Below are 7,604 nucleotides of genomic sequence, written 5' to 3' on the forward strand. Positions count from 1 at the left end.
TGTTAACCAGTTCAAATTCTAAATAAAGGTATAAAAAAGATGATAATGGAGTATATAGAATTCTAAAATATTGTCCGTAAATATTTAATGCTTTTTTATGGTATGCCTTAATGCAAATGTGCCATTTGAAGTCCCTAATCTTCATATATATATGGACATTAGCGGGCCGCCCATTGTCATAACTACGGTGGATTAAGAAAAGAAAATACTATACTATACTGTTAAAAATATTATAAAAAATTGCATTGGGTCCACCCTAATATCACATACAATACACAAGCTGGTCTGTCACCTGCTAACCCAATTTATCATATTAAAGGCACCAGTTTGAGCTTCAATGTGTGAAAATAATATTTCATCTACATACATTACTTCTAACCATCAAGCACATTTCTTCGCATATTTATTTTTAACTCCCTTAGTTGCGAGAAGGGGGTATTTTTCCTGCCTCCGCGTGCATGCCGAGATTAGCTGAATGCTGATGCAGCAGGTGACAATTACTCTTAAAAGCACAAAGAACTACAGTATGGGGCCTGCTGAGATGGCAAAGCAGAGCGTGAATAGGGTAATTAAATACATTTTCCAAACTGTCAAGGGCTTCCTATTTCCTTTTTCCCCCTTTTTGAAGTAGGCTTTGAATAATCAATTTGTTTTAAACCTGATAAGCAGAGGAAACTACTAAACCATCACATGCTTTGAGTCGTTCCAGGTATTGCCTTGTTTTAGTCCAGTCATTGATCGAAAGGAAAGTGTCAGGCTGGGGAAGCACAGTCTGTGGACATAGAGCTCACTAGACTTTATAGACAGTTATTTTGTGAAAATACTCATGAATAACAACATGTATTTTTTGTTTGTTTACAGTACTTGCGAAATAATGTGAATGTGTTGTAATAAAAGATTTGGAATTTTAAGGTAATCTAAGTTTGTTCCATTCCCTGTGTGAGCAATAATTACCACATTTATTTTCTTTACTGTAAGGCTTGCTTAAAATCCTTAATTTTTCCTTAAAATTTACAGTGGGCATTATAATCCATTTCAATAATCCTTTTGAATTCATTCAAATTGTGATTAATGACCTCAAGCTGATTTTGTTGGAGCATGCCTTTTGTGCTCCAGTATGGTGCTCAAGACACATCCATTCATTTTCTGAAGTCGCGGGGGATGCGGGAGCCTATCCCAGCTAACTATGGGCAGCAGGCGGGGGACAGCCTGAATTGGTGGCCAGCCAATTGGAGGGCACAAGGAAACAGACACACTCATACCTAGGGGTAATTTAGAGTGTTGAACCAGCCTACCCTGCATGTTTTTGGGATGTGGGAGGAAACTGGAATACCCAGACAAAACCCTCACAGTGAGGACCCACCTGGGATTAAACCTTTGACCCCAGAACTCTGAGACTGACACGCTAACCACTCATCCAAGACACATTCATCAAACCCATAAATTAAACTCAAATAATAAACAAATGACTAACATACAGCAATTATTACAATGTTAAATTATGAAGAACAAATAACAAATGCTGTACATTGAAACACTAATGCACCTTATAATGAGGTACAATTTATGTATGAAAATTAACTTGATCATTGAAGGTGTGCCTTATCGCATCTCATTTTCTGAAACGCTTTATCCTCGTTAGGGTCGCGGGGGGTGAAGTCAATGTAATGGGGAGAGCATGTAATACATGCAATTCCACACAAATTTGAGTATCGAACTACAGCATAAATTTCCCATTGAGATCGTAATCAGAGCATTATAGTATTATTCAGTATGGATTCAATCACACTGTCAATGTAAGTACCTATCAATGTCACGAATGCTGACCTTATGTAATTAAATGAAAAACTATATTAAAGTGGGGCGGCCCGGCGACTGAGTGGTTAGCGCGTCGGCCTCACAGTGGGGGGCCTGGGTTCAAATCCAGGCCAGTCCACGTGTGTGGAGTTTGCATGTTCTCCTTGGGCCTGCGTAGGTTTTCTCCGGGTTCTCCAATTTCCTCCAACATTCCAAAGACATGCATGGTAGACTGATTGGACACTCTAAATTGCCCCTAGGTATGGGTGTGAGTGTGCATGGTTGTCCGTCTACACGTGCCCTGCGATTGGCTGGCCACCGATTCAGGGTGTCCCCCGCCTCTGGCCCAAAGTCAGCTGGGATAGGGTACAGCCCCCCCCCCCCCCCCCCCACGAATCTAGTGAGGATAAAGCGGTACAGAAAATGAATGAATGATTGAATGAATATTAAAGTTCTCAATATGATGCATTACAGTAGTGCATTAGTGTGAACTACAATCATAATAATGAAATTAACTGGGTGTCACAAACAGCGAATGAAATGAACTTTAGAGATTTTCCTTATACTAGCCTTCAGCATTATCCGTTGATCTCATTCAAATGTGCATGTGTTTGGGAAAATGAACTGAAATTTACCTGGACACATCAATAAAGGTTGCAATGTTGCTGTATATTTAGTGCATTACAAATTGATTGCAATTGTTTTTAAAATTGTATTTTCACTGGATACAGGCTATCCAATTCTTGTAGTAGTTCAATGATACTATATTATATTGTTTAGTTGTCCACCTCATTTTTTCGTGATAATATGCCATAATTTCCTGGATGTCGGTAGGCCTTCCGCTACAAACTATTCTTGAAAAAACACTTCTGATCTGACAAGGGAAAGTCTGACATACATAATAGACTGCTGAGGCATTAACTGCAGCACATTTATGGGTCAGTACTGTATAAAATGAAAGTGACAGCTTGGACATTCCACAGAATGACTGTATTACTCTACCAAAGATAGCACGGGCTGTCAGTCCTTATGAACAGTGTTTCTATTACTTACTGGAAAGTATTTTGAATGTTGAAGTGTAAGATTAGCGACAGAAATAACCACATGTAGGAAGCTGTCCATAAGGCTTCTAAATTGAACAGATGAATGGAAGTATAGAAATTAGCCAAAGTATTTATTAGAAAAGGTCCAAGGTAAAGATATGGAATATATTACAGTACTTCTATATTCTGTATACCTTTTTGGTTTCTCATCTTTAGTTATTAGAAAACCATCATCAAAAGAATAGTATGTTCATACTGTAGTTCAAGAAAATGGCCTAAATGAATGGAATAAACGACATTTTGAGACTAGCTGTGACATCAGAGGACCTACATCTCCTCAATTTGAGATACAATTAGTCAAAATTTAATATGTGTACAGCATTATCTCTGAACATATGGTAGGGTTGTGTTGTCAATGGTATAATTATTGGTTTATTAAAGTGACAAATAATACAAGTAAAAACCTAATTAAAATATGCTATTGATCTTTTATATGCTGTATTAGTAGTTCAGTACAGCTTGATGCATCTTTTTTTATCCATATTCCTCCATAACCTGAATCTTCTATGACTACTGTACATAAGTAAAGAATGTCTATCAAAGTCAAACATAAAATATGAAGTGATTAAGTCAATAATAGCCAAAGTATGAATTTAAAATTGGATTTTCTGGACTTTTGCGTCTGCTAATGTAGTTTGGTTGTTTATATTTATTAATTTTCTTTTTGCAGAGACAATGATCTGTGACATTTGTCCACTGTAAAATGGGATCTGTTTGAGAGAGGTCAAGCCATAAAGCTTGTTTCATCTCTGAGAGGAAATGAGGCATTAGATTGAGTTCCTCTTTTAGTCACCCAATCCTAATAGGTCATCTCTCCAAAGTGTTCTCGGTCATTCAATGAAAGAAGGATCACAGAATTGTTGCACCTCCCCAGAGCCACACTGGCGTTGAATGATGACACTCCCATTAAGTTATTTATGCCACTACCTGAGTTTGCACAGGTTATTCCGGCTTCTATTATTGAACTTTTGACCACATTATTGAGTATCCGTTTTGAACATTAAACATGACAGGTTTAGACGGTTGTAAGGATCTAAAGAAAATAGAAATCTATTGTTATCTATCGCCTACCTATCTCATCAGCTTTTATTATCACTTCGAATTACCAAAAGGTTTCAGGGCAGGGGTGAGCGAATAATGGTCAAAAAGTGCCACCTGAGAAACTGTTGTCTGGGCCTGCACAAGCTAAACTCTTCCATTTTTATTTTCAAATTATCCTATACTGCTGCTTGTGTAGATTAGTATTTCTATTCATTAGCCGAATCCACATGAGGGTTGCAGTAATAATGCTTTCTAATTAATCACAGGTATACACTCACTGACCACTGATAGAAAGGCAACACTAATTTGTTGTTGGTTGCAATGCCATTTCTCTCTTAAATATTGTTTCTGACCATGTCCATCCTTCTCTTTATGACCACAATATATTGATGGCTATTCCAGCAGGATCATGTGTTATGTCGTGAAGCTATACCATGACCTTCACATTCCCCAGATCTCAATACAATAGAGCACCTTTGTACCGTGGTGGAATGAGAGATTCACATCAAGGATGTATAGCCGAAAAATCTGCAGCAACTGTGTGATGCTATTTTGGAAATATGGACTGAACCCTCTGATGAATGTCTCTTCTACCTTGTTGACAGTATAGCACAATGGATTAAGGCAGTTCTGAAGGCAAAAGAGGAGACTCAAAGTCTATCTCTAAATTTTTCAAATTAACATTATCTTGTACGTTGATAAAGAGCCCAAATGTTGCCCAAAGAAAAACTGATTAATTCTACCTTCTTATAATTAACCTTAGCGTGTTCAATAGCCACTATGTTAGGAAGTACATAATGAAATACAGAATACCAGAAGATACCAGACCAATATGGAAATTAAAAAGCTGATGTGCCTGTCAGAGCTAAATTGTGCTACGATTGTGTAGCCTCAGTTTAGCATTAAGGCAGTGCTTCTCATTTATTTCATGTTTGTTAATGATGTTGTAGTGTTTGTTTTTTAATAGCTTGGATAAGCAAAGGAAAATTAGAAAGACTTTGCAAATATTCAGCATGTTTTAGCTGAATAAACTCAAGTGGCGTATTAGGGTGTTCATTCATTTTCTGAACCCATTATTCTCAGGAGTCGTGGGGGGTGCTGAAGCCTATCCCAGCTGACTTCAGGCACAAGGCGCAAAACACAGTGAGTTGGTGGCCAGCCAATCAGGGCATGAGGACAGACAACCATTCACACTCATAACTAGTGTGGGGAGTAGAATGTGGGAGGAAACCGGAGGACCTGAAGAAAACCCACGCAAGCCCCGAGAGAACATGTAAATTCCACACAGGTGGACGGACCTGGGTTCGAACCCAGGACCCCAGCAGTGTGATGCCGACAAGTTAACCACTCAGCTGCCAGCGCGCCTGTGATTGGGATGTAATATCTTTAAATGACGTCTGAATTTATTTGGCTTGCTAGTGTCTGCTGCCAGCCCTCTTTGGCATAGCACACATCTGTTACCGAAATAACAGTAAAGCCAAGTGCTACATACACATATTTCCTCCTCTTGGCTTTCAGGTGACTTATGTTTGACTCTATCTGTGTTGCTCTCAACCTTTCTTTCTATCCCTGTCAAATTCCATGGTGTCTTGGTGTGGTGACCCCTGAAGGGCAAAGTCAAAAGTCAATCAGTGTGTATTACTGACTCACTGGATCATTCTGTGGGCGGCCCGGCGGATGAGTGGTTAGCGCGTCGGCCTCACAGTGGGGGACCTGGGTTCAAATCCAGGTCGGTCCATCAGAGTTTGCATGTTCTCACCGGGCCCACATGGGTGTTCTCCGGGTACTCCGGTTTCCTCCCTTATACCAAAGCCATGCATGGTAGACTGATTGGACACACTAAATTGCCCCTAGGTATGAGTGTGGGCGTGAATGGTTGTATGTCTCCTTGTGCCCTGCGATCGGCTGGCCACCACTTCAGGGTGTCCCCTGCCTCTGGCCCGATATTAGCTGGAATAGGCTCCAGTACCCCCCGTGACCCTAGTGAGGACAAAGCGGTTCAGAAAATAAGATGAGATGAGATGGATAATTCTGCCCTGTACTGTTTGTTCTTCTTTGATGTTGTACTCTCTGCGTGAACTCTGACAGTGAGCACTCCACTGCCATCCACTGAGTGAATGTGCAATTACACTTTATTCTCGTAAAAAGCTAGGTTTTTCTTAGTCCGACGCTCCCAGGCAATCCAGCCCCCCCCCCCCCCCCCCCCCAATTTTCCTGTATGGATCGATCTATAATTGTTCCTCCTGATTAGTATATGGTATACCTACTGACTCCGTTCCAGTATGCCCAAACTGAATGGATACCAGAATTAAATACTGCATGTCCAACCATTCTCTACTACTGAAATTTTTATTGTAGAATTTAAAGTACAGCAACTGTATTTTATGGATATTTCTCAGGCTTAATTACAATGTCTTGTTTTTTATTTTTCGCAATTGCCCTACAGTATAGTGAACAAACATTTCTAGCCCCACACTCCTAAATTGCTCTCCAACAATCCCATTCCCTTCATCTATGGTTTTGAACTAAACCACAGATTCTACCTTTGGAGTGTTATGGAGCTCATTAATTTGTGCATTGGTATTAAAAGAAAAAATCCTGCTAGACACATCAAGCCTTCAAGGAGGGCCTGGCTGACTAGTCAATTTGCTCTTGGGGAAGAATCTGATGCAGAGGCTGCAGTAAAATGATGCAATGACAACTCAGAACAGACATCTAGAAGCATTTATACAATATATAATGAGGTTGACAGCGCAATGACACGGTAAAAATTGGTTCCAGTTGTTAGTGGCATAGAATGTCAATGACATTTTTACACACTACTATGTATAGTTTGCTGGTTGGAATGTAAGATCTCTTTGGTAAAATGATGGATCGCATTTAATGGAATATTTTTAAGAATATCATACCTTTACGCCAATTCAGAGGCTGAAGTTAAATGTTATAATCTGAAGGCTAAGCCATCAAAGGTGAAAATAAACAACCAAGTATAAATTTTGTCTGCCTATTTTACTGTGTGATGTATGTCCATGCATGGATTTTTGTTTGTGTCTGCTTGAACAAACCATTTTACATTAGGCTCCATTGTTTTTAGATAGTCCCCCTCCTGAATCAAATAATCTACTCATCAGCAAGAAGCCTGCTACTGATCCTGATTAAGTGATTCAAGTGTCTTGGAGAAGGAAGTAATGGAAAACAGACTGGATAGGTGCCTCCAGCATCGCAGTTGGTGAGCCCTGCTCTTCACCATCATCTCTGTGTCTACCTAATTCAACATTGCCGCCACCATGGAGCAGTGAATTTTTTGTCAGCATTTCAGCCTCTGTTCGTGGTCTTCATATAAGGAGCTAGGAACTACAGCCTCCCCTACATGTTTATATACTGCACTGCCTTTGACACTGTAATGTGGATGTACTATTAGTATGTAGGGCAGAGGTGGGCAAAGTATTCCACAATGGGCACAAGTAGGTGCAGGTTTTCGTTCTGACCTATAAGAGACAACCTTTCCACCAATTTAGTGTCTTAGAAGTGCAATCAGTGGATTGCAGTCAGGTGCTTCTTGTTTCAGCACAAACCTCATTGGTTAAATTGTCTGTGTTGGATTCGTTGGAACAAAAACCTGCACCGACAGCGGCCCTCCAGGACCGGTTTGCCCATCCCTGA

The sequence above is a fragment of the Stigmatopora argus genome, chromosome 4 (genome assembly GCF_051989625.1).
Source record: "Stigmatopora argus isolate UIUO_Sarg chromosome 4, RoL_Sarg_1.0, whole genome shotgun sequence".
Lineage (NCBI taxonomy): Eukaryota > Metazoa > Chordata > Actinopteri > Syngnathiformes > Syngnathidae > Stigmatopora > Stigmatopora argus.